Source organism: Hemicordylus capensis, chromosome 3 (genome assembly GCF_027244095.1).
Source record: "Hemicordylus capensis ecotype Gifberg chromosome 3, rHemCap1.1.pri, whole genome shotgun sequence".
In the NCBI taxonomy this organism is placed as follows: domain Eukaryota; kingdom Metazoa; phylum Chordata; class Lepidosauria; order Squamata; family Cordylidae; genus Hemicordylus; species Hemicordylus capensis.
Window position 1 is genome coordinate 13,902,199 of NC_069659.1, and position 26,469 is coordinate 13,928,667.

At 46.9% G+C, this 26,469-nt stretch overlaps 1 protein-coding gene across 29 annotated transcripts in view; it reads right to left on the reverse strand.

The window, feature by feature from the left end:
- DLG2 (discs large MAGUK scaffold protein 2) overlaps positions 1 to 26,469 on the reverse strand; it is a 1,429,269-nt gene that overhangs the window by 217,112 nt on the left and 1,185,688 nt on the right. The window contains exon 1 of one of the 29 annotated variants that reach the window (XM_053304300.1): positions 13,633 to 13,759. The exons of the other annotated variants lie outside the window; for them this stretch is intronic. The gene's annotated coding sequence lies outside the window, so the exon portion shown is untranslated. Of the gene's footprint in view, positions 1 to 13,632; positions 13,760 to 26,469 lie in introns of those variants that run through there. 29 annotated transcript variants of the gene reach the window in all.

Here is a 26,469-nt window from a genome sequence, read left to right on the forward strand (position 1 = left end):
CATGCAGTGCATTATGCAAGCTCTGAGGGGGCAGGGCAACATGTCCTGGCCTTCCAAGCTACCGCTAGCAAACAGTAATTGTCTGGGTGGGCGCTCTCCCTGCCGAAGACGGAGCCCACAACCATCTGCAGGGAGGTAAGCTTTTTAAGGCTTCCTCCCCATTAACCCTTTTGCCTTTTCGCATTGCTCACAGTGTGAAACAAGGAGGTGAGTCTCATGATCAGTGAGACCAGCCAGAGGGGGTTCTGCGGGGAGAGCGGGCATTGCCCGCTCTCCCCACAAATGATCAAGGTTGCAGCCCTGGGCAGCTGGATCGGCCGCCCACACGACTGCTGGCTCCGTCATGGAGTCGGTGGGGCTGTGGGAATTGGGGGCTGTGCAGCCCCCGGAAGTTCCAGGATGCCCCATGTGAGTGCGTGGAGTATGTTGGAGAGACCCCTGAGCCCGGGAGGCTGCTTGCAGCCTCCCAATGGGGGTCTCCTCATGTGTTGCTGCGCCGCAGAGCTGTGCCGTGGCAATACATGATTGGAAAACCCGGGTTAGCAGAGCGCTCACTCCACTAACCTCGATTAGGGGAAGGGTATTTAAGCGGGTTACCCGCTTTGGGGAAACTGGGCTCGCTTGTGAGCCCAGTGGTTCCCACAGTCTGTTGAAAGCGGGCTCAGCTCCCCTAGCCCGCTTTCCACTGATCGTGAGAATCGCCTCATACTTTCTTTTGTCAGTACTAAATTTCCTGGCAATCAGCTTCATGCGATGATCCCTGGTTCTAATGTTGTGAGAGGGAGATAAACCTTTCTCTCTCCACACCACGCATGATTTTTATAAACTTTTAGAATGCCTCTCTTTAGTTGCTTCCTCAACAGAGGAGCAGAATAAATTACTCCCTTCTTGGTATTCAGCTGCCGCCCTTCAAGCTCAATTGGAATACAATAGAAGTCTCACAGCACCTTCCTATGGTAACTACAATGATGGACATGATGATATGTCAGGGCTCAGGCTGAGCTGTTGGTTGCTGTACTAAGACTTTCCAGCTCAGGGTCCCTGAGCCAAAATCTGAAATACAAGATGCAAAAGGTCCAGTCAACTAGGCAAGAACAGAAGGCCAGGCACCACACATTTAAACCAGGCTCAGCCAATCCAGAGGTTTTATACCACCTGTCATTCACATGGGCCAGTGCTGAATGCCCCTTCTCTCAGCTGCACTGGAAGAAGGTTCTGAGCTCGATAGCAGGTTCCAAATGAAGCAACCCCACTTCAGTTGGGGAGCCATTTCAGAGCATTAGAAACATCCCCTCTTTGCTTTGACCTAGCTTTAAGGGGACGCAGACTGCTTTGAACAAAGTCCTGCAACAATGGCCACAGCCTCAGAAAAGAATACAAATCCTAGGAGCAGGGGTGTAGATATAATTGAGCAGTTGGGTTCAAAGACCCCAGGCCCCTGAGCGCCTGAGCAGGGGCGAAGCCACCATTGGGCCAACAGGTTCAAAGAACCCAGGCCGTGCCCAATCAGGGGCCGCACCTCGTGGCCCTGACACGCACCCCGCATCTGATGTCAGATGCAGGGGGAGCTGGTTTAGCTCCCGAGAGGGAGCTGTGCAGCCCCTGTTCAAGAGTTAAATGGCCGCTGCATTCGCGGCGCGGCCATGAGTGGCTCTTCCCTGCCTGTAAGGGGAAGGCAGGGAAGAGCTGCTCCTGGCTGTGCCACAAATGCAGCCTTCAGGAGCTAGACTCCACCTGCTGCTGAACGGAGCCTTGCGGCTCCATTCGGGAGCCAGACCATGCGCCCCCCCCGGTGTCTGACGTCAGATGTGGGGGGTGGAGTGAGCGGGGCCGCCGCCGCACACGGGCTGCCAGCGGTCACGCTCCGCCACTGCTCCTGAGGGCCTCCCAGAGCTATCCCTCCATATTTTCTTCATTATCTCCCTCACTCTGAGGAGCCACCGGAGAGAGGGGCAAACTACGCCCCTGCCTAGGAACACCCACACCATTGCCTGGACTCCATGGGAAAAAGGAAAGAAACTCAGCCTTTTAAAGAGTCAAGTAGCAGAAGGCAGCTGCTTGCTTCCTTGCAGCGGGGAGTGGAGATACAGTTCAGAGGCTTTTCGGCTGGCCCCTGACAGTCCTGGTAAGTAGTCTGCGGGATGCGGGGCAGTGTTCTCTCTAAGGTGTGCACACGTGCATGCACTCAAAGGTGTTTTTTTTTAATGTCTGCTCAGTTCATTTTAGATCCCTTTCAGGTTGAATCAGGAAGGCCTCATTCTGAATGCCTGTGTGCGCACACTGCCTTGATACTTCCATCCAGAACAAAACTCATTCTGCACACAGATCAAAAAATTAGCAAGAACACTGGCGCGGGGAGCTGAGGAGCAAAGCAAAGCTTCAAGGAGCCAAAGGGTTTGGCTCAGTTTGCTTCACTTCCCCCCCCATTTCCCCCTCCCCGGAGAGAGCTTTGGATCAGGCCCATGTGGGTTGAAGTGGGCCAAACCCAAATAGGTTCCAAACCATACATGAGGCAGTCATGGGTAGACCTTGTTCCCAAGAGAGAAGCAACACTTCTTCCATCTCTCAGAGATGTTCCAAGAGATCATAGTGAATAAAGTGGAAAATCCAAGATGGAGGGAAAAACCATTAAAAATTGTTTGCTGACCATTTAATGCTTACATAGGAAGCTACCTTATGCTGAATCAGACCACTGGCTCATCTAGCTCCGTTTTCTCTACAACTGGTAGCAGATCTCCAGGGTTTCAGATATGGGTCTTTCCCAGCCCTACCTGGAGATGCCAACAACTGAACCTGGGATGTTCCATATGCAAAGCAGATGCTCCACTGTTGAGCAATGCTCCTCCACCAATATAATTATCCCCGAAAATCTATTGCTTGAGATGGGCTAACTTACCCTGCCTAGGGGTAAAGGCTCACCCTGTTTCTCCTCTTCTATTTTCTGATATTTTCATGGTACAAAGAATAAAACTTTTTAAAAAGTCCATTTAACCTTACTCTGTGAGCAGCTAATGCAACAATGGCAAAATGTGCAATCTATAATAATAATGTGCCTGCTGGTATTATGGTATATGCCTCTCCTTAATACATTCACAACCATCTTGGGGAATGCAAGCAGTCTAATTCCGCCTTGAATGTTGCTCTTAAAATAAGCCCAGAAAGCAAAGCTATCTATGGGTATGATACATGACCACTTGTGGGAGAACAGCATACAGAGAACAAGCAATCATATGTATTCAAGCCCTGCCACACACACGCTCTCACTCACTCAAGTTGGTTAGTGAATTCCAGTCTTATAGCCTCTAGGTCTCTGATCAGTGATTAATTTTTAACAAAGGCCATGTGTACTGAGCAACAACCGAAGGGCTGGAAATATCGGCTGCAGCTACACAAAGTCATGCAAACCAAAATGGAGGCAAAGGGCTTCTTTTTAACCCATCTGCTAGACCTTGGCATGGCCCTAAAGGTTGGATTCTAATCCAATCCAACAGGGAGACTGTTGGAAGGAGGTGACGTGGCTCCTCTCAAATATCATTTTGTCACTGTTGGGGTGGGGGGCCTGAGTCTCCTGAATATTGAAATTATGCAGTCTTCAAGAGCCATGGGATGTGGTGATGGCCACTAGATTGGATGGCTTTAAAAGGGGCTAAGACAAATTCATGGAGGACTGGTCTATTAATGGCTACTAGTCACTGATGTCTCTAAATGGCAGTTGCAGGGGAGAAACAGCAGGAGAGAGAGCATGCCCTCACCTCTTGCTTGTGGTCTTCCCAGAGGTATCTGATGGGCCCAGAGGCTATTTTTCCCATGGACCTTGGGGATCTGGCCCATGGCCTCCTATCTCCGGGGGCGGGGCTCCAAATGTTCTGGGGGGCCTCCCCAAAGGCCTGCTGCCACCCTACGTCCACCCCTACCCTGTGCCCACAGGGCTTGTTGCGTGACCTTCCCCTTTCCTTCGCAGCATTCAGGCATGGTTTTCAAATAAGGGACAATGACTGGAGAGCTGGTCTTGTGGTAGCAAGCATGACTTGACATCCTAGCTAAGCAGGGTCCACCCTGGTTGCATTTGAATGGAGACCACATGTGAGCACTGTAAGATATTCCCCCCCAGGGGATGGAACCACTATGGGAAGAGCAGAAGGTTCCAAGTTCCCTCTCTGGCTTCTCCAAGATAGGGCTGAGAGAGATTCCTGCCTGCAACCTTGGAGAAGCCGCTGCCAGTCTGTGTAGACAATACTGAGCTAGATAGACCAATGATCTGACTCAGTATACAGCACCTTCCTATGTTCCTATAACTGTGTGTCAGGTCTTGGCTTCATTTGATAAGAGGGGAGACCTCCTCCTTGTCTTTCATACACAAGGAGCAGGTGGGACACATTGTGTTGCGATGGCAGCTGTCTGTCTCTCATGCCATCTACTGCCTGGTGGCACTGCTGAGTAGCGCTGCTGAGCCATGAGCTGAGCACCTGCCTCGTCCGCCTACCTTCCTGCTCTCTCGCACCCAGCACCCTGCCTGCCCTCCCGCTCTCTCCAGAAGGCTGGCTGGCATGTGTGTGCGGTGAACATGGTGGCCGAGGTGGTGAGGCGGGACACGCCACCAGTCCTATAGCATCTGCAGGGATGGCCAGATCTCCGTAATACAAACCAGGTCAGCTCCTTCATCCATAATCAAGTCATAGACTACCTCAGATTTATTTCAAACCGACCTGGCATTACAGAGTAATAAGGTGAGGTTATGTGGGTGGGTGGCATTGCTCTCCAGAATCAAGGAGGTGGTAGGCCTGCTGGAAGGGGAAACAGCAATTAAACTTCTGAATTCCCTTCCCCTATAATGGCCCACTGGCCTACCACCAACGCCATATCTTCGTCGATTCCCCACCACCACTGGTATAGTTGCCCCAGGGTCATTCCCCACCTCCCCATCTCTGTTCAGCCCAAAACACACACCTGTACCAGTATTTTCTGACTAAATACTAGGTAACAATGAAGTGAGCAGGAGTCTTCCTTCCAGCCATTCAAGATAGTAAGTCGGCCCCAGCTCTCAGTCACACCCCCAAAGGCCGGCCCCCTTTGGTGGCTACCTGCAGGTGGCCTGTGCCAGCAGCTGTGCCTCTGGCTGCAGCCTACTCTAATAAAGGCCAACAGATCAAAAGCCCAATGGGTGTGTCTCTCACCCCCCACCAATCGAGCAGTTTGGCCAGGTGTAGATGATCCAACACACAATGAGAGTGAGCTCAAGATAACACACAGGCTGCAAAGAGGAGGGGAAAGCACAGAAAAGCCTCAGCTAGACCCTTTTCCCACTCAGAAGGAAAGTGGAGCAAAACAGCCAGATAGAAAACTCCTTACCCCACAGCAGTCTTCCAGTTACTTCCCTGCAGATGGATCGTGCCCAGATGATTGCCAGCTTCTGCTGGCAGCAGGGAGGTTTGACGGGCCGGGAGGCCCCCACAACTCCCATAAAGCACCATGCAAGGACGTGATGCATTGTGGGAATCCTCCTGATGCCAGCTGGGAGCCCTGCAGTCTCCCAGTCCTGGCAAGCGGATTGCTCCCGTAACCTCATTTTGAAGGCAGGCTCTGGAGATGGGATTGCCACCAAGCAGCTCCCAGTGGTTCTCACATGCAAGTGAAACTGGGCTGGGCTTCATTCACCCAGTTTTGCCTGCGCATGAGAATAGCCTCAACTGTCTCATGGAGACAGCGTTTTCCCTTGAATGAGATGACCTTCAACTCATTTGCATACCTGCACTTTTGTGATCCACGTGTCTTGAGGGACCTCCAAGAAAACTGATATAATCAGACACTCAGTAAACATGAGTGCCATTTAGAAAAGGTTACTCTGACATTAGGTTTACGTATTTGAGAGAGAGAGAGAGAGAGAGAGAGAGAGAGAGAGAGAGAGAGAGAGAGAGAGAGAGAGAGAGAGAGAGACCCACTGGAGTCAGAAAATAAGTAGCAGTTTCACATTACTATTGTTTGGATAGTCAACATCTGGCTAAAAATAACATCAGAGCAATACGATCATAAAGCTATAAGGAAAAGAATTCGTTTTCCTTGTTCACATTAAGCTCTGTCTGCATTTTTAAGCCATCCATTGTCAAATTTGCATGCCCATGTCACCTTTAGTTCTGAAGTCTAGATCTGACAGCACTTCAGACATAGAATTTATTTATTCCAGGTGTTAGAAAACAGAAGAGGTAGTTTACATTACTCATGAAGCACAGTGATTAAGGCCTCATTCCAGTATATCACATTACAATCTATTTCATATTTTCCCTCCCTTGTACATGTAAGAAGATGCTTGTAAAAAACTTTTAAAAATTCAAAAATAAAGGCTGACATCCAGACTAATGTTAATGTATTTATTTAACATATTTTAATGTTTAAATAAACATTTAATCTTGTGCAGCTCCAAAATAACCCTAACATCTGCAACCCTCACATCCACCATTCTCTTCTTCCCTCTGGATACTTTTGTACCTGCCAAAGATATGTCCCTGAGGGTCCTGCAAACCTCAGGCACATATTTTTGGGAGGCACAGTGGGCAGCAGAGGGAAGGAGAGCTCCACAAAACAACCTCTTTCCCGTCACATGCATGTAACATTTTCCAGCAACAAAACGTTAGCCTAGATGTCAGCCATACAATTCCCCCCCCAAGTTATATTGTTATAACTGTATATTTTATAAAAACAATTTTATAGAATTGAATTACAAGTAAAAGAGTTCTATGCTATTAATCTGTTTGAAACACATCTAAACTGGATCAAAGTTTCTGAATTGGTTAGCAAACCATTTATGAAGGTTAACATTTCAACCAGAACGGAACTAGAGATGAACCTGAATGGGAAATGAATGCACATTTCCAGTGCTTCAGCTCCCTGACTTAGCATTGACACTTGCTTTTGTCCAGATTTTGTGGGACATTCCATTATGAAAGAAGTTTGGATGAGTAGGGGTGAAACATCTCTGATAGATGGCATGCCCTTATTTGATGTTCATGCTCTCTCTTGGTAGATCTTTCCCAACTGTCTGTATTTTAGTTACTTTCTAATTTCACCTCGTCTGGAATGAGGGCAGCCTTCCTTTTATTCCTTGTGAAGACTGTGGAAGTAGCCCTGAATTAACAATTGCAGCACCAAAAAGGAGAGATGGAGAAACTGGCTGCAGCATTGGGGTGGACACACAGAATCACACTATATGGCCATTTTCTGTCTTGCCATACTCCTGCAGTTAAGCCTTTGTAGATTCACATGAACAGCTCTTGTCTGAAACAAAAGGCTCCTTCAGATGTTAATCTGAAGGCTCGCCATACCCCATGAGTGGTGGGGCAAAGGAGGAGGAAGTCTCACCCCTGCCATGTCACTCATCTCCACACCTCATCACTCAAAGGTCCAACAGGGCTTGTCTGAAGCAGGAAACATCCTCTCTGTGATGGTGGGTGGACCTGTGATTGCAAGGGGGAGTGACTTCAGACCAGTCCTGTCAGACCTGTGAGCAATGGGTCGCGGGGATGAGTGATGCGGTGGGGGTGGGACTTCCTCCCCCTTCACTCCGCCACTCATGGGTATGGTGAGCCTTCAAACTAATATCTGAAAGAGCATAAAGCTCCTTCAAATTGTGGTGAAATACAAATTGGTTAACGTAGGGGCACTCACAAGACAATGAGGCTATTCTGATGATCAGGCGAAATCGGGCTAGGAGAGCCTAGCCCGTTTTCGCCTGACCATGAACCACAGGGCTCGCAGGTGAGCCCGGTGACCTCCAGGCGGTTGACCTGCCAAAGTAACCCTCCCCTTAAACCGGGTTTGCAGAGCGAGTGCTCCACAAACCCATTTTTTTTTTGCTCGTGAGTTGCCGTGGTGCGGCTCTGCACCGTGGCTACTCATGAGTAGACCCCCGACTGGGAGGCTGAAAAGCAGCCTCCCGGCTCAGGGGTCTCTCCAGCATGCCCTGCATGCTTGCACAGGGCATGCTGGAGGTTCCAGGGGCCACGCAGCCCCCAAACTCCCCAGCCCCGGCCGGCTTCATGATGGAACAGGCAGTTGTGTGGGCAGCTGCTGCAGCCGCCCAGGGCAGACTGTCTGCTCGTCTGCTGACAGAGCGGGCTAAGCTCTCATGTGAAGGGCCTCAATGGCTGACATCCTGTTGCATGGGTGCATCACAAGTCTGGAACTCAAGCTTCCAGAACCCTGAGTGCAACATTTGAGGATGGGGTCATGGCTCAGTGACAGAACATGAAGAAGGTCTCAGGTTCAATCCCTAGCCTTAGGAGTGGGTGAGCTGGCCAGTTGCTTAGGGCGCCTACCTGAAGGGGGTGCTGACCTGAGCTTGGTGGTTCACTCTTTGCTGGGTGTACTGTACTAGCCATGGCGGGGTGGGGGGGACACTAAGGGCTCCTAAGGCTCATCCAGGATGGTACTTCTCATAAGGCTGAGCCCTGATCACATCTGGTTTTGCCCCGACTAATGAGGATGAGGAAAAGCACTATCACTACTATTATTTTAGGAACATAGGAAGCTTCCTTATACTGAGTTAGCCAAAGATGACCATTGGAAACCACATTGATAAAGCTAACTGTATTGCGATGGAGAAACAGTGAAATCCACTGTATGGAAAATAATATAGTCTATTTCAAATAAGTTCAGAAATCCATAGCGGTGACCTCCGTTTCGATCTTGGTCTTTGTCAAGAGCAGAATAATCTTAGAAACTTGGCAGCACTGGTCCAAATGCTCCAGAATCCAATAATGTGCTCAGCCACCTCTGTTTCTTCAGTTTTTTTTTTTTTTACTGAGAACCAACTTACTGTGACATTTTAATAAGGTCAAAATAAAATAACTGGAGTTCACAATGGAGTCATGGAAGCATAGGAAGCCAGCAAGGTTTCAGACAGGAGTCTCTTCAAGTCCTACCTGGAGATGCTGCCAGGGATTGAACTTGGGACCTCAGATGCTCTACCACTGAGCTACAGCCTCATCCCCTAAGGGGAATATCTTACAGCAGACAGTGCTCACATGTAGTCACCCATCTAGTTGCAAGCCAAGGTAGACCATGCTTAGCAAAGGGGCCATTTCATGTTTGATACCACAAAGCTGCATTATACTGAGTCAGACTGTTAGACCACCTATAATCTATACATTATACTCTTATGGCTGACCGCATAGGAAATTGCGTCCAGATGCATCTGGATGCCTGGTGGAACTCTTCCGAGGTCCTGCGAGAGTTCCAACTATTGACTTGGGAGGGAACAGCAGCGAGGGAGGATGGTGGGAATCGGCACGGCAGAGTCAGGGAGGGGGGGAAGGAGGAGGAAGAAAGGAGGAAACCGGACCTCAGAGAGGGCGGCGAGGCAATGGACACCCGCCGTCAAGGAACAGGAGGAAAATCAGCGGTGGAGGACAACAGGGAGGAAGAGGAAGCTGAAGGGGGGGGAGGCTGGGGCAGAAGGGTTGGGGGGAGAGGAGGCTGGGGCAGGAGGGGGTGGGGGAGGTGGGCAGAAGGGGGGGGAGTGTACTGCCACACAATGCTCTGTGCGGGTTTAGCTAGTAGCTCAGTATGATCTACTACATTGATTGCCAGCATTTCTCCAAGGTTCCAGGCAGGAGACTCTCTCAGCCCTCCCTAGAGATGCCGGGGAGTGAACCTGGGACCTGCTGCATGCAAATGCTCTTCCATTGAGGTATGATCCCATCCCCTAAGTGGAATATTCGTGTTCGCTGCCACAAGCCCAGCTCTCCTCCCAATTTATATACTGCTTTTCACACAAAAAAAAGTTCTCAAAGAAGTTTACATAGAAAAACAAGATGATCTGCTGTCCCCAAAGGGTTCACAGTCTAAAAAGAAATACAAAGGTAGACACCAAGCAACAGACATTGACGGGATGCTGTGCTGCAGTTGGATAGGGCCAGTTGCTCTCCCCTGCTTAATATAAAGCAAGCCACCACTTTGAATCACTTGTGATGCTGGTGGAACAGCTGATGAACAGCAGGATGAAACGAACACACGAAAAAAGGGAAAGATGTCTCTATATTTAGACATGGCTGTCATTGTGTTGACTGGGATTGTAAGACAATGAACATATAATCAAGTTGTCTGTTTCCCCCTGGGCTACCAGTTGCTCTTTGATATGTAGGCTTTTACAAGCAATGCCTCTAAAGCACTCTGAAAGCCCAAGACTATGCACATTTATTTGTAAGGAAGTCCTACTATTCACTTTGATAATTTATAGGATGACATTGAGTATAAACAGCCTGGAATGCATACAATCTAAGATGACAAAACAAGAAAAGCTGAACAAGAATTGGCAGTAATATGTGGCTGCAAAACAAACCCAAATGTGATTTTAGGCTGCATTAATCTATTCTTTATTTTGAAGAGTTTTTGTGTATCTGTTGGTGCAAAATAAAGTCATACTTCACAACTACCTACAGGTACCAAATTTTGCATATATAATTCTGCCTCTTAAATTAGCTGAATGTACTACCTTTTACACTGGAATATGCTGGGTGAAAGGTTTAAACTTTTTAAAAAGTATTTTTAGAAGAAATTCTGAAGGCTCGTTCGCCTTTAAGAGAGCCCTAAAAACTTGCTTGTTCTGGCCTTCTAAGGTTTTAAAATTGTTTTAAAGTATTTTAATTGATTTTAAATGGTTCTGAATTGCTTTAAAATTGTTTTTACATTGTTTTAAGCAGTGTGTTTTAAATGGTATTTGTTTTTATGTTTTTAAAACTTGTTCACCGCCCAGAGTCTTTGGATGGGGTGGTCTAGAAATATAGTAAGTAAGTAAGTAAATATAATAATAATAATATTTCAACATCTTTAATATTCAATAATCGGATCAATAATTCCAAAATAACATCATGCCCAGATCCAAATGTACTAGGATTCAAACTGACTATGTATGGTAAATATAATCAATAAAATGAATAATGTTTGAAGTTGAAATTGCACAAATTTAAAACTGTTCTGTTACTTCCCTTTTCCAGGCACACTGACACATTCTATTAGATATATTTACTTTCTCAAACTTTCCTAGCAGTTGTAATCTAAGCAAAATGACTGCCCAGTCAAAACAGACCCCATGTACTAGTAGAACTAGTATGTGGATAGAGGAGGATTATCTTCTTTGGGGGCCTTCAGGAGAGCCTTAAAGACCCATCTTTTAGCCTGGCTTTTAATGATAACTAGTTTGAATTTTCATTTTAATCTGGTTTAAATATTTTTGATTTTAATTGTTTCATTATGTCTTTTTGATTTTAATATAAACTGCCCTGAGCTACTTTAGGAAGGGCATAGGAACACAGGAACATAGGAAGCTGCCATATACTGATTCAGAACATTGGTTCATCTAACTCAGTATTGTCTTCACAGACTGGCAGCAGCTTCTCCAAGGTTGCAGGCAGGAATCTCTCTCAGCCCTATCTTAGAGATGCTGCCAGGGAGGGAACTAGGAACCTTCTGCTCTTCCCAGAGCAGCTCCATCCCCTGAGGGGAATATCTTACAGTGCTCACACTTCTAGTCTCCCATTCATATGCAACCAGGGTGGATCCTGCTTAGCTAAGGGGACAGTCTTGCTTGCTACCACAAGACCAGCTCTCCTCCCATACATAAATTGGGACGGTATATAAATTGATTGATTGCCCGAACAAACAAATGAATGAGCAAACAAGCCAACACATAAACTCTAGTTTCCAAGTCAGGAGAAGGAAGAGGTCCACTTTATTCTGCACTAGTCAGACATCCTCTGGAGTACTGCAGCCAGTTCTAGGCACTGAACTTATGTGCCTAGGAATGTAGACAAAATGGACCAGGTTCAGAAGGGGGCAACTATAGTTGGGAAAACAAGCACTATCAGGAAAGGTTGAAGGAAATGGGTATGTTTAGCCTGGAAAAGAGAAGGCTAGGGGTGAGGGGAAGGGGACATAAGAACACTCTTCAAATATCTGAAAGACTGTTGCATAGAAGAGGATGACTTGTTCTTTGTTGCCCCAAGGCTACAGGAGGGTAGATTTCAGCTAAATATCATGGGGCAATTCTTAATGGCTTTAAAGGGACCAATTCATTGGGAGGGGGCAGGGACACCACTAGGGGCACAGGGCCCCAGTGAATGGCTCAGAACCCCTGAATCCCATCAGCCACTTCCGTCCTCCATGACCTCTTCCAGAAGGGATGTATAACAGTGGAAGCACCTGTACAGAGCAGGGAAGATTGATCGAGCTCCTAGCCTCGCCTTGCTCTCTACTGCTCTCACCTTCAGAGGTCCTGTATTTCATTCATTTATTCAAGATATAATTAGATGGAATCTATCTATCTATCTATCTATCTATCTATCTATCTATCTATCTATCTATCTATCTATCTATCTATCTCTAAACCAAGTTAAAATTAAATCTAGATATCATTATAAGCCAGGCTAAAAAGATGTGTCTGTAAGGGTCTCCGGAAGGCCTCCAAGGAAGAGAATCCTTTTATGTCCATGGGGTGGGGAGAGTGTGTTCCACAACCTTGGGGGCAACAACTGAAAAGGCCCGATTCCAGATCAGCACCCAAAGACAGACCCCCTCCCCTGATGATCCTAACGAGCTGTGGGGATCTTTTAGAGAAAAGCACCTCTTATAATAATAGAGTCTTTTAAAAACATGCATAATTATTCTGGGGGCAGGCATGATTGAGTTTAATTATCTAAAGGGGGGCTGTGGGCCTTGGCCCTGGGCCCCTCTTTTAAGTACCTAGCAACTCCCTTGGGCAGCGCTCTCCCTCGTGGAAGGTCTTCAGTCAGAGGCTGTCCAGGCATTTCTGGGGGTTGCTCTATATCTGGATTTCTTAGGAACATAGGAAGCTGCTGTATACTGAGTCAGACCCTTGCTCCATCTAGCTCAGTATTGTCTACACCAGGGATTCTCAACATTGGGTCCCCAGACATTATTGATTGACTGATTCCCATAATCCCGAGCTCCTGTGGCCTTTGGTTGGGGATTATGGGAGTTGAAGTCCAATAACATCTGGGGACCCAGTATTGAGAATCCCCGGTCTACACAGACTGGCAGCAGCTTCTCCAAGGTTGCAGGCAGGAGTCCCTCTCAGTCCTCTCTTGAAGATGCCAGGGAGGGAACCTGGAACCTTCTGCATGCAAGCAGGCAGGTGCTCTTCCCAGAGCAGCCCCAACCCCTGAGGCAGTGGTTCCCAGCTAGGGTTCCTCCAGATGTTGCTGAAGTACAACTCCCAGGATCCCCAGCCACAATAAATTGTAGCTAAGGGGAATATCTTGAAGTGTTCACATGTAGTTTTTGATTCAAATGCAAACCAGGGTGGACTCTACTTAGCAAAGGGGACAATTCCTGCTTGCTACCACAAGACCACCTCTGCTCCCCTTCTTGTATCGAGCAGTGGGTTGGACTAATAGCCTTCAAGGCTCCCACACAAAAATCTTCCATTCCTACCCAGTGGAAACCAGGATTCCAGGGAGTAGGGGTGTGCACGAAACAGGGTGGTCCGGCCCGGTCCGCGTCCAGACCGGACCCAAACCAGGCCAGTTCAGTCCGGTACCCCCTCGAATCCCCCCCCCGCCGCCGCCAGTCCAGTCCGGTGGGGGTGGTTTGCCAACATTATTTATTATTATTTTTACTTACCCCCTCGAGGAAGTTGCTGGAGGGCGCAGGAGGGGGGGTGTTCCACGGAGGTTCATCCTCCCCCTGCCATCCTCCCTTCATGCCTATACCGGCAGTTTGGCTGGCTCCTCCCTCCAGTGCAGTGGCCATTTTGGAGGCCTCCAAAATGGCCACCACGCTGGATGGGGAAGGCCTGAATGGGCCGAAGAGCCAGGCAAATGGCCGGTACAGGCACAAAGGGAGGACAGCGGCGGGGGGGAGGAACCTCTGTGGACACCCCCCCACACACAGCCTCCAAGAACTCCCCCGAAGGGGGTAAGTAAATTTTTTTTATTTTTTTAAAGATTGTTTTAAGTCCACGAATCCCTCGAACAGTCAGAGGGTGTTCGGTCCGGGGTCAGACTGAACATGGGATGGTTCAGTTTGACCCTGAGTGGTCGAAGCGAACCGGTTTGACGCCGAACATCTTCGGCGTCGAACCTGTTTGCACATCCCTACCAGGGAGAGGCCTAGCCTAGAACCTTTCTCTCTGACATTACATTTTCTGTACGGAAGATTTTTCTTAGTACTGGGAGTATTCAGTCTTCTGAGCCCTCATCTGCAATCTTAGACAGCACAGCCCAGACACAGGTTTACTGTCCCAGTTTTGCCTTGGTTGCAAGGACAGACACTACCAATTTCACGAAGCACAATTTCTGTCTGCTATCCAGATTTTAAACAGCCATTGATCTTCCAAAATCACATTATCAGTCACATTGAGGATGTTTACTGCAACTGCAAATCAATTAAGAAAGCTGGGAGATAGTTTGCTCATTAAACTTACAAATGCATTTCTTTGCCAGTGGTCATAATCCTGCCAAATTATACGGTTGTTTGCCATCTGCTGACAAATCATTTCAGCCTCCACGGTTGATTTTATCCCCTTGGTTAAATAACTGGATTCAGATCTTGTGCATATAAAGATGATGTTCAGACAGTGGAGTCAGAACATGTTAAAATCCTACGACTAATAAACTTTGGGAGAGGGAAGTTAAGGGAGAAAAAATATCTAGCTTTTAAAATAACTTGATAAACACTGCTTTAAAAATGCACACACTTCTTGTTTAATCAGCTGTTAATGACTGCATTTTGATTGGACAGTGGACTTCTGTAAAATCTAGTCCAAATTTCATCTTTGCTCCACCATCCCTAATCCACAAAATCTGTTCTGGTTCTGCCCTTGGCACATCCACGCAGCACTGTCCTGGAACATAGGAAGCTGCCTTCTACTGTGTCAGACCCTTGGTCCATCTAGCTCAGTATTGTCTACCCAGACTGGCAGCCTTCTTCAAGGTTGCAGGCCAGAGTCTCTCTCAGCCCTACCTTGGAGAGGCCAAGGAAGGAACTTGGGACTTTCTGCCTGCAAGCATTCAGATGCTCTTCCCAGTGCAGCCCCTTCCCCTAAGGGGAATATCTTACAGTGCTGACCAGTGTTTTGTCTAATTTTTTTATCTATTTGCGGAATGAGTTTTGTTCTGGGCGGCAGTATCAAGGCAGTGTGTGCACACATGCATTCAGAGTGAGACCTTCCTCATTTAACCTGAGCAGGATCTACAATTAAATGAGCGGACATAAAAAACCGTGTGAGCACACGCACACGTGCACACCTTAGGGGGAACACTGGTGCTCACACATGCTGTCTCCCATCCAAATGCTCTGGTGCTCACACATGCCCTGTCTCCCAGGGCAGATCCTGCTAAGCAAAGGAGACAATTCATGCTTGCTAACACAAGACCAGCTCTCCTCCTCAAATAGGACTCGAATTTGATTGGGGAACATGGAACCAAATACTTCAATTCCCTGTGACCGTCATGTGCACCACTATCGGCCACTGAACCCACATTTATCCCCACCTCTCTTTTTGTCTGTTACAGGAGTGCAAGCTGCAGCTCAGTGGAGGAGCATCTGCTTTGCATGCAGACAGCCCCAATGTTCAACATCAGGCATCTCCAAGTAGGACTGGGAAAGACCCCTGTCTGAAACCTCGAAGAGCTGCTGCCAGTCAGTATAGACTGAGCTAGATGGAGCAATGGTCTGACTTGGTAGAAAGCAGATCCCCGATGTTCTTAGGAATGGGGCCATAGCTCCTGCTTTGCATGCAGATGGCCCCATGTTCAGATCCTGACATCTCCATAGGGCTGGGAATGGTCCTTGCCTGGAAACCTGGAGCATTGCTGAAGGGCTGCCTCCAGTCAGTGTAAAAAATGCTGAGCTAGGTGGACCAATGGTCTGATTCAGGAGAAAGCAGCTTCTGACCCCATTCCTTGCCTTGCCATTCCAAGTTCTCTGAAACCCTAAATCTTGAAATCAGGACTGTGCAAATGAAGAGGGGTAAACGCTGCACAATAAATTCTAATTATAACGTTTGGGTTTGGAGATGTGGGATACCCTGGTCCTATAAACCCACCTAAGGCTGTTGTTGAACTACAACTCCCATCATTCCTTGCTGCATTCCTTGCAGCAAGGGATGCTGGGAACTGTGGTCCAACAACAGCTAGAGAGCTATAAATGAGATCCTTGCCCACCGTACCTTCCCCGTTTCCTCCAAGCAACGCAACAACTCCCACCAACAAATTGCACTGGCAGGAGCAATTGGAGGGGAAATACAATGTCAAGGTGAGGTTGTTAAACAAGAGGCCCTGCTCAAAGCAGTGACTCTTTCGGTGCTCTTGAAAAATATAATATAGACGGGGGGAAACCACTCCTGAATTAATCCATCCAGTCAAGTGACCCAAAACATTCATCAAATGGGGGGGGAGGGGACATGCTCCTCCTAAAATAACCTGACTTTCAAACTCCATTGACTTCACATTTGAGTTGCTCAGTTCCTGTTTGCTTTCATGGTCATGCACAAATGTATGTTGTCCCAGGAGTCACTGGAGCATATAAAGCAGAGTTTCAACCAGCTGGAATTCTCCTGCTTCAACTGATGTAAGAACTCATCTGGCCTTCTGCAGCGGAGGTAGTATTTTTCCTGCCCATATGGGGGTGGACGGAAGAAAACTACATGTGGCAGGCCGTACACAAAATGCATCTCTCCTGCGTTTGAAAGATAATGGGGACTGACATTTGATACATTTTGGCAGGGGGAAAGCTGAAGGCGGGGAGGAAAACCAATTCACTTTTCTTTGTGGACTGAGGAAATGTCCATCTTCGTACTAGTAAATTACTTTGCATTCTTTTAAGAACACAAAAAAAGTCTTGGTGGGCCTGACCAGTGGTCCATCTAGTCCAGTATCCTTCTTGCCACAGTGGCAATCAGATATACCTCAGGGAAGCAGGACATGAGGGCAAGAGCCCTGGGCCACTGCTGCTCCCTAGGAACAAGGGCTGGACCAAAATGGCCCCTAATTTCACAGCCCCCATTCATTACAAAATATGGGGATATTTCAGTGATTAGAGGATTGTGGGTGATTTCAGTGGTGATGAGCCATTTTGGAAGGGCGGTATATAAATTGAATAAATAAATGATAAATAATGAAAGTGATCAAAGCTCCTTGAGGTGCCAATCAGCTACCGAATGCCATTTTGTATTTCCCGGAATGTCCTCACTGGTTGTTGACACTTTTGTAGAAATGTCTTCCCCTCCTGAGGTTTTCTCTCAGAATGGGGCATTCTAGGAAATTCAAAATGGTGGCCAACAGCTGATCAGAACCTCCATTGTTCCCCTCTTTCTGAAAATACAAAAGAGGGGAAACAATTTATTCATAGGAACATAGGAAGCTGCCTCAAACTGAATTAGACCCTTGGTGCATCTAGCTCTGTATTGTCTACACAGACTGGCAGTGGTTTCTCCAAAGCTGCAGGCAGGAATCTCTCTCAGCACTATCTTGGGGATGCCAGGGAAGGCATTCTAGTGCTCTTCCCAGAGCAGCCCCATCCCCTGAGGGGAATATCTTACAGTGCTCACATGTAGTCTCTCATTCAAATGCAAACCAGCATGGGGCCTGCTTAGAAAGGGGGACAATTCACACTTGCAACCACAAGACTAGTCCCCTCTTTTGACTCCACAGTCCTCCCATCTAATTTGAGCCCCATTTCAAATTTTCATTTTTTGAATTTTCAAGTTTCATCCCGCCGCAGTTTTCAAAAGGCAACTACTATTCTGTAGCATACTGCCTCAGGCCCTGGAGGTTCTCTATAGTCAATGTGACTAATAGCATACAGGGCACACCTGCGTTTGTCACTGAGGATACGTTCAACAGGGAGCTACAGGTACAACTATAAAAGATACAGTCCCTGTGCCTGTGTGATTCATGTATTTGCAAATCTGTTATTTTACACTAACAGCAGGGAACGTAAACACCATCTCAGCAGAATAACACAGAGCAAAAAATCACAGCAGCTGCCAAAAAACCAAAAACAAAACTGAGTCAGGGCAGAGTTTTCTGAAACCTTCTCGTCTAAAGTCTCAGCTTCAAACCCCAAAAGTGATTTTAAAAACTTGCAGCTAAGCTATAGTATACGCAGTTGCTTTCTGACACCAATATAGGAAGGGAAGGGAGCCCCAGTGTTTATGAATGACAAAATGGAGGTTCAGGCAGAGCAAAAAAGGAGAATTTCACCGGTTTGAAGTGAAACCCTACTCTCAGGGTATTCACACATGGGAAATAAATGCTTCCTTGCACTCCAACAAGGAAGACAGATGATCAAACAGCACGCTCTTCAACTTCAGAGCATCCCTTGACATCCAGATGGTTGGGGAAGACTCCCCAGGCCTCCTACAACAGACCTTTCTAGCATCTGCCTCTCACGGCAGCTGGAGCATCAAATTCTCTGGAGCGTCCTGGAGTTCCATCATCTCAAGGACCTATTCTTGTTGGGATGCGTGAAATGCGGCCCAATGCTTTCAATCGTTTTTAATAAGAGTATGCCATGCCAGTGAGGAGGCTCCAGAAAAAAGCTGTCTCCTTTGAGAGTGCGGCGTTTTCTTCTTTTCTTTTTATGGAGCAAGCTATATCAAAAAGTAAACTTACAAAACTATATTCTGAAACTGAATCTTGATGACAAAATGATGCTGGTGCCCACTGAGCAGTCAACAGGATGTTTTGGGGTGCCCAAATGCTGAGGATTGACAGAAGTCGTGAAAATGGGATGCCAGCAGTTACATTTTAAGCTTCTGAGTCATCCTCTGCTATTAACATATACTGAGATCCATTCTAAAAATGATAGGAACATAGGAAGCTGCCTTATACAGAGAGACCCTTGGTCCATCCAGTTTGGTACTGTCTCCTCTACACTGAGTGCAAGCAGCTCTCCAAGGTTTCAGGCAGGAATCTTTCCCAGGCCTACCTGGAGATGTCCAGCAGCTAGAGTCGGACTGGACATTAGATTACAAGAGTTGGGACAGCATAGGGAGGCAGATACGTGCAGCATGGGGGGTCTGGAAGGGAGGGAGCTGAACTTTCCCTTGCCTCCACATCAGATCATAGGAAGCCACCTTATACAGAGTCCAATCCTTGGTCCATCTAGCTCAGAACTGTCGACACTGACTGGCAGCAGCTCTCCAGATTTCAGGCAGGAGTCCTTCCCAGCCATACCTGGAGGTGCTGCCAGGGATGTTGCCAGGGTGCTGCCAGGGAACCTGGGACCTCCTGCATGCCACTCCCCCAAGTGAGCTACACCCCCTTATCAGGTGTATTCTGAAATTGCCGGTGAAACCATCGGCTTCAGCAGACCAGATTTTATACTGCTTACGAAAGCACAAGGTCAGATTAAAAGGGGCCACTTACCAATCCAAACAGAGTGTACACTATTGGCACCCTCTTCACACTCCCCAGGTATTTGGATCATGGCTACTGTAAATGTGCAGAAACCACACACACAAACCTAGGAAGCACCCACTAAAACGTCAGCGAGGAGACTTGTTGAAGCCAACAAGCATCAGAGACCTCTTCTAAGGTTACAGTCAAAATAACCTCCCTGTCAATATAAGAGCTTCTCCATCTCTGATTGCTTTTGAAAAGACTCTCAAGACACACCTGTTTTCTCAGGGTTTTAACTACAATTAATTTTAAACTGCTGAATTGTTTTTATTCTGTGAAATGGTTTTGTTTCTATCCTGTTTTATATCTGTTATAGTTTGGATTATGTACGCCATCTCGAGATACAGGTGGTAAAGAAACAGGACAGACAGACAGAGAGATAGATGCCCCTCGAGAAAGCCTTGTGGCTGAAATGCCTTGGGCATACAATGAGTCCTTTCTCACAATTACATGAGAGGGCTTGAGGGTGGGCAGCAGGGAAGGCTCCTAAAACTTGCCTACACATTGCATGCAATTGTTTTAAAAGAGAAAATCATTATTTACCTCTTGGCCTCTTAATTGCGCTTTGCTGATTGCTGTACTGTACTGTAGAGGGACAGAGAGGGACAATGTGCAGCTGAAGTGTTGCCAGTGCTGATTGGCCAAGCTGCAGCCCTCTAACCTCAGAGACCTCCCCACCCTCGCCCGAGCCCCACTCTTGCTTCTCCCTGAAGGAGTAGCAGCAGCCGTTGAGTGGGCCCTTCCTCACTGCTGCTGCCATGGCTGCTCGTTCCCCTCAGGACGCTGAAATGCTTGGGCCCATCCCTCCCTGCCTGCCTCCCTCCACCAATGGCCTCTGTAGCGCCGAACAGCGGCGACGGTTGACTGGGCCCTTCCTTGCTGCCGCTGCCATGGCCACTCATTCCCCTCAGGCCACTGACAGGCCCAGGCCCATCTCGCACCCTTCCTTCTTTCTCTCTCTCCTCACTCGCTCCCTTCCTCCCTTCCACCCTTCCTGATTTAACAGATCTTGTTCATCTTGTTTCCTCATTTCATTCACACAACAGCAGCCTCCTTCTCCTGAACGGGCTCTTTCCTCCCTCACGACCCCTCTCTTTGCAGACCCCTGCCCACTATCGTTGATAGATAGATAGATAGATAGATAGATAGATAGATAGATAGATAGATAGATAGATAGATAGATAGATTCTTCTTTCCTCTACAATCTTCCCACCAGTAACAGCTGCATTCCAACTGACCTTAACCATCACAGGCTCCTCTTTCCTATCTGCATATGGAATTCCCACTGCCCAGTCACCACAGTGCTTCTGCTCTGTTAACTCCAATTGGTAAAGCACTGTGTGGGCGGGGCTTGCCACGCACCATTTGCCACGGACCGCCTAAGCCTTATAGATAGATAGATAGATAGATAGATAGATGCGTATATTTGTCATGCTTGATTGCTGAAAATACTTTGCTATGCTTTTTGTATGTTTGTTTTATGGGAAGTGTTTGGAGATCTGATCCTGTGTATGTTTTGTACTTTGTTCTATTCCTGGTATGCACCATAGGCTATGTAGGCTATGTGATGAGTTAAGAGTCTAATATTCCCCCAAACTCATTGGTGATGTTTAAGCCACCCTGGCATTATGGATGTTGTGTGTTGTCTCATTATTAGCAGTGTCCAGCAGCAGAACACTTTCCCCACTGGAACAGGTTGAGGGGGGAGGATGTGACAGAATGGGCCTTTGTTGGGCTTAAAAACACATTCCAGTTTCATATCAGAACTTCCTTCAATTCCAAAGGCCAATTTTGGCTTGGGCTCAAGCCTACCACTTTTGTGGATTTATTGTCTCTCTCTTGTTTGTCAGGAATTTCCCTATTTTTTGGAAAACTCTACCTTGAGGGAGAAACATTAAGCTTTTGATTGTTTTGCCTACCTCCAAGAGGGAACAGTTAATCTCAAGTAAGGTGAGGTGAAGGACTCTTGAGGTTGCTGTTTCCACATGGGAAACTCCTTTATTGGGCAGCAGTGATATAGGAAGGTGCTGAAAGGCATCCTCTCATACTGTGCGGGAAGAGGCAATGGTAAACCCTTCCTGTATTTTAACCAAGAAAACCGCATGACTCTGCGGTCGCCAGGAGTTGACACCGACTCGATGGCCCAACCAACCAACAGCTTTGGTGTTAGTTTAGATTTGTTAGCTGAAACCAGGCTGCATGGCTCCTGGGAATGTGCAGACTTCACCACGATGCAAGCCTTTGTTCTCTGAACTGCAATTTGAGCCCTAAGAGCTACCAAGTCTCCTGTCTAGCACCAGATAGGAAGAAAGGTATCTCGCTTGTGTATTTTTACCATTTTGCTTTGGTTGCCTGTGAACTGTCCTACTTTTTATATCTACTTAAATAAACTAGCATTTGTTTTAAACTTGATCTAGCTGGAAGCGTGCTCCGTTCTTTCTCCCTATGTTCCTGCTCCAGCTACATGCTCCAAAGAAGTTTTTAAGCATTTTGGCTATATTTTGAGTTCACCCTGGTTCTAGATAGAACAAGGAAGGTTTTGATGTTAGTTTTGTCTTATAGAAGACTGATGGCAGCTCTTCCGGAAGATTCATTAAATTCATTTAAAACGTTAGGAACATAGGAACATAGGAAACTGCCATATACTGAGTCAGACCATTGGTCTATCTAGCTCAGTATTGTCTTCACAGACTGGCAGAGGCTTCTCCAAGGTTGCAGGCAGGAATCTCTCTCAGCCCTATCTTGGAGAAGCCAGGGAGGGAACTTGAAACCTTCTGCTCTTCCCAGAGCGGCTTCATCCCCTGAGGGGAATATCTTGCAGTGCTCACACATCAAGTCTCCCATTCATATGCAACCAGGGCAGACCCTGCTTAGCTATGGGGACAAGTCATGCTTGCTACCACAAGACCAGTTCTCCTCTCTGAGGAGATGATTTAATTTTTATTTTAGATTGTGGGCTTCAATTTACAGAGGGAAAAATATATTCCATTTTTAAAACTATGTGATCAGTTGTTGATGAAGAGTGATTTCTAGAAATATAAATAATGAATACATATAGAATGAATACACCTGTGCCTGTCCAGGGGACCGGGCTTAGCCATAGGAACATAGGAAGCTGCCCTATACTGAGTCAAGCCCTTGGTCTAACTAGCTCAGTATTTTCTACACAGACTGGAAGCAGCTTCTCCAAAATTGCAGGCAGGAGATTCTCTCAGCCCTGTTGCTGCCAGGGAGGGGAGGGCACCTGGAACCTTGTGCATGCAAGCATGCAGGTGCTCTTCTCAGAGCGGTCCTATCCCCTAAGGCAGGCCTGCTTAACTTCAGCCCTCCTACAGATGTTGACCTACAACTCCCATAACCCCTGGCTATTGGCTACTGTGGCTGGGGATTATGGGAGTTGTAGTCTAAAAACAGCTGGGAGGCCTGTTGAGCAGGCCTGCCCTATGGGGAATAGCTAACAGTGCTCACACATACAGTGCTCACACATTCAAATGCAAACCAGGGTGGATCCTGCTTAGCAAAAGGGAGAATTCATGCTTGCTACCACAAGACCTCTCCTCCCGTGTGCCCGGGAAATTGAGAACTCTGCACCCCTGGATTTTGAATTATTGATATGATTATTAGAAACTTGTTCAAAACAATAACAAAATATTATTATTATGTTTTAACACACACACTCCCAATTATTTAAATATGTCCCCAAGCATAAACTAACTGGAAATTTGTCTGAATCACATGGCATCTGAGAGATTTGAATTCTAAAGATCTGCCTAAAATGTTCCTTTGAAAATGGGGTGAGGTTGGTGGGAATGGAGAAACTTAGCAAAGAGAAACAGGGCATTCCCTTTTTTTCAGGCATTGTATTTTGTATTTTAAGATGTATTTTAAAATACTATTTTGTATTTTGATTGGTTGTTTACCAATCAAAATTTACAAAATTTATTTTTGTATCTAAAATACTTTCCCGGAGTATTTTGCCCATCTCTGTGGGCTCCCTAAGCGGGTTCACTGCTGCACCGCCAACAGGAGCTGCTCACCTCCCAGGAGCACACATGTGTTGCCAAGAGCGGGCTTGGCTGCTTTCGCCTGCTCTTGGCTGTGTGTGTGAATAGCCGCAACATATGACAAATATTCAAAGGACCTCATACATTCCTAAGCATCTTGACATGTGGTCTCCTCCTTGCAGACATGATACAGTCAATGTGAACTAAATGTGAATGTCAATGTGAACTGGTCCTTTGCCACGATGCTCATGAGAAGGAGCGCCTGCTTTGAGGACCTTTGTTGAAAAGTGGTACATAACTAGTTGTAGTAACAGCAGCTGGAGGGCTGCGGTTTGAGACCCCTGTTCTAAATGGGGGGGGTGTGTGTCTCAAACTTCATGCAGGAAAAAATCCTGCTTTGGTGGATAGGCTTCCTTTAAAAGCCTCACTAAGAGTTCACCAAGCTGCAGCCCACGCCTTCATTTTTGAGTTCGGCTCCAAGATAAATATGTTGACTTGCTGTGCTGTTCTTCTGCCTTGGGCATTGCTACAGACCTGCTGAGAGAAAGCTCCAGGGCAGCCCAGACAGTCCCTGCCTTGTCTTTGGTGAGCCTTTTCCAAATGCCAGCGGCGAACAAAAGGAAAACCAGGGAGCCCCTCAATCAAATAAAGAACAAAAGGCAACTTTTCATACCATCTCTTAATAGCTTGCATCGGAAAACTAATTTTCTGGATGGCAGGTGGGAGGATTTCATGTTTTGCAAGTGGCAAATTAACGGGAGTTTTCAGGCAGAGGATGTGCCTGGAAGGTAATGAGAACAGCAACACAGTCTCCCCAAACCCAGTCCATCTCTTCCCTTTCGCAAACCAAGGGAAGCTTCGCTTGGCTCCATCTCCCCTGCCCCACCCCGCTACAAGGTGCTTTCTCCACTCCCAGTATACCTCTGCCCACATATGCCCAGTTCATGGGCTAGTGTAAGGACAGTAGAAACACAGTGAGGTCATTCACACAATCACAAACTGTGTTCTATTCAGATCTGGGAGCTGTGTGTGCTCCCAATTTTCAGTTGTGTGGAGAAGCAAGGTAGGAGGAAAACCTGGGTAGCTTTCCCTCCTACCTTGCTTCCACACAATCACTTCTACCCAGGTTTCCCCCTTACCTTGCTTTCACACAACCGAAAACTGGGAGCACACACAGCTCCCAAACCAGAGTAGAACACAGTTTGTGATTGTGTGAATGACCTCAGTGGCTAACAAAGGAATTCTCTGCCATAGGATGTGGTGATGGCCACCAGCCTGGATGGCTTTAAGAGGGGCTTAGACAAATTCATGGGGCACAGGTCTATCCATGGCTACTAGTCTGGTGGCTGTGGGCTACCTCCAGCCTCAGAGGCATGATGCCTCTCAATACCAGTTGCAGAGGAGCAACAGCAGGAGAGAGGGCATGCCTTCTTCTCTTGCCTGTGGGCTTCTCCGAGGCATCTGGTGGACCACTGTGGGAAACAAGATGCTGGAATAGATGGGCCTTGGGCTTGACCCAGCAGGGCGCTTCTTATGTTCTTATGACAATGCACAAGCACAAAGAGGTGGCCCTAGCTAGCTGCATTAAGTCTAGAGCTTGCATTCCGGACTAGCGTTGCACTGCTGCAAGCATGCTTGCACTTGCACAAGAGTTGCACAGTTATGCAAATCCCCCCTTCTTTGCACAACTACGCAACCTTCTTACACTAGTGCAACTTGGTTAATTATGCAAGCGCTTTGTTAGTCAGGATGTCAGCCGACATCTTCACATCAGAGACAGGTTGCTCAGGCCAAGGCACAAGCTTTGAAGCTAGAAATTTATAAGGCCCTGAGGACCTGTAGGGAACAGTTGCTTTTGGGGGTCAGCTGACAATGTCCAGGCAAGTTCATACTATCCTTGAACCACAAGGCTCTCTCAGCTCATAACTTTTAAAGGAAGAAAAAATACTGTGCAATTTATTGCAGCATTATCAGGATTTCAACTGTGAGTTCCCTGGTCTTTCCCCTGCTAACTGAGCAGAGAGGCACCTTTAAAAAGTGGTGATTCTCTTATATTTAGCAGGGGGAGAGCAACTGGCCCTATCCATCCCCAGCACAGCATCCTTCCAGTGGCTGTTGCTGGTGTCTGTCTTATGTGAGCTACTTGGGGACAAGGATCCGTCTTTATTTATTTTTATTTCTCTATGTAAACCACTTGGGAACTTTTGTTGAAAAGTTGTATATAAATCGTTGTCACCTGTCATTGTCTAGTCTTTGCACTGGTCCTGCTTGTGGTTTGTCACTGAAAGCTGCAGAGCAGAGGAAGAAGGACCTGGCTTCACTATAAATATAGATTAGGCCTGGGTTTTCTTCTTCTGAGGAACAACCAGATCGTAACTTTTTGTGGCTGTCTGGTTTGCTTCAGTGTGTTCCTTCTCTACCTCCCTGTGCTTTTCTTCGTCTATCAGCTTCTCAGAATCTTTCTAAATCTTAAGAGAGGTAATCTCTATTCTAGATGACATTATAGCACTCCATACCATTCTGAATATGGTAAAACAACTAGCATGATACTGCCATCTAGTGTCAGAACACAAGCATTACAGCATAAACTATATGACGCGGGGGTGGAGCGTGGGGGTAGGTGGTGTAGTAGATCTATCTGGTCCAATTCCCAGAAAATACACATCTATATTTGTATAAATATACAAATATACTGCGGCCCAGAAAAACAGCCACCAAAAGCCAAGAACAAATATTGATTATATAAACTCCACCCTCAAATGTTATTGCCACCAGATTAAGCTATGGGTTTTAGCTTTAAGAAACACCTACTGTAGCTTTAATGGTATATAAAGTATATGTTTTTAATATAACATTAAAAAATAGAACTTTGATTTCTTAATCTCATGTAGCACCAACTTCCTCTGGTGATACATGATAACACAGGTTCAGACCAAGGCAGCATCTCTAGGTAGTGCTGGAAAATACTTCTGCCTGAAATAGATTGTCTTTGGGAATACCGTATCTACCTGAATAGGAGCAATTTTTGACACCCTCTCCTTCTCCAGGAA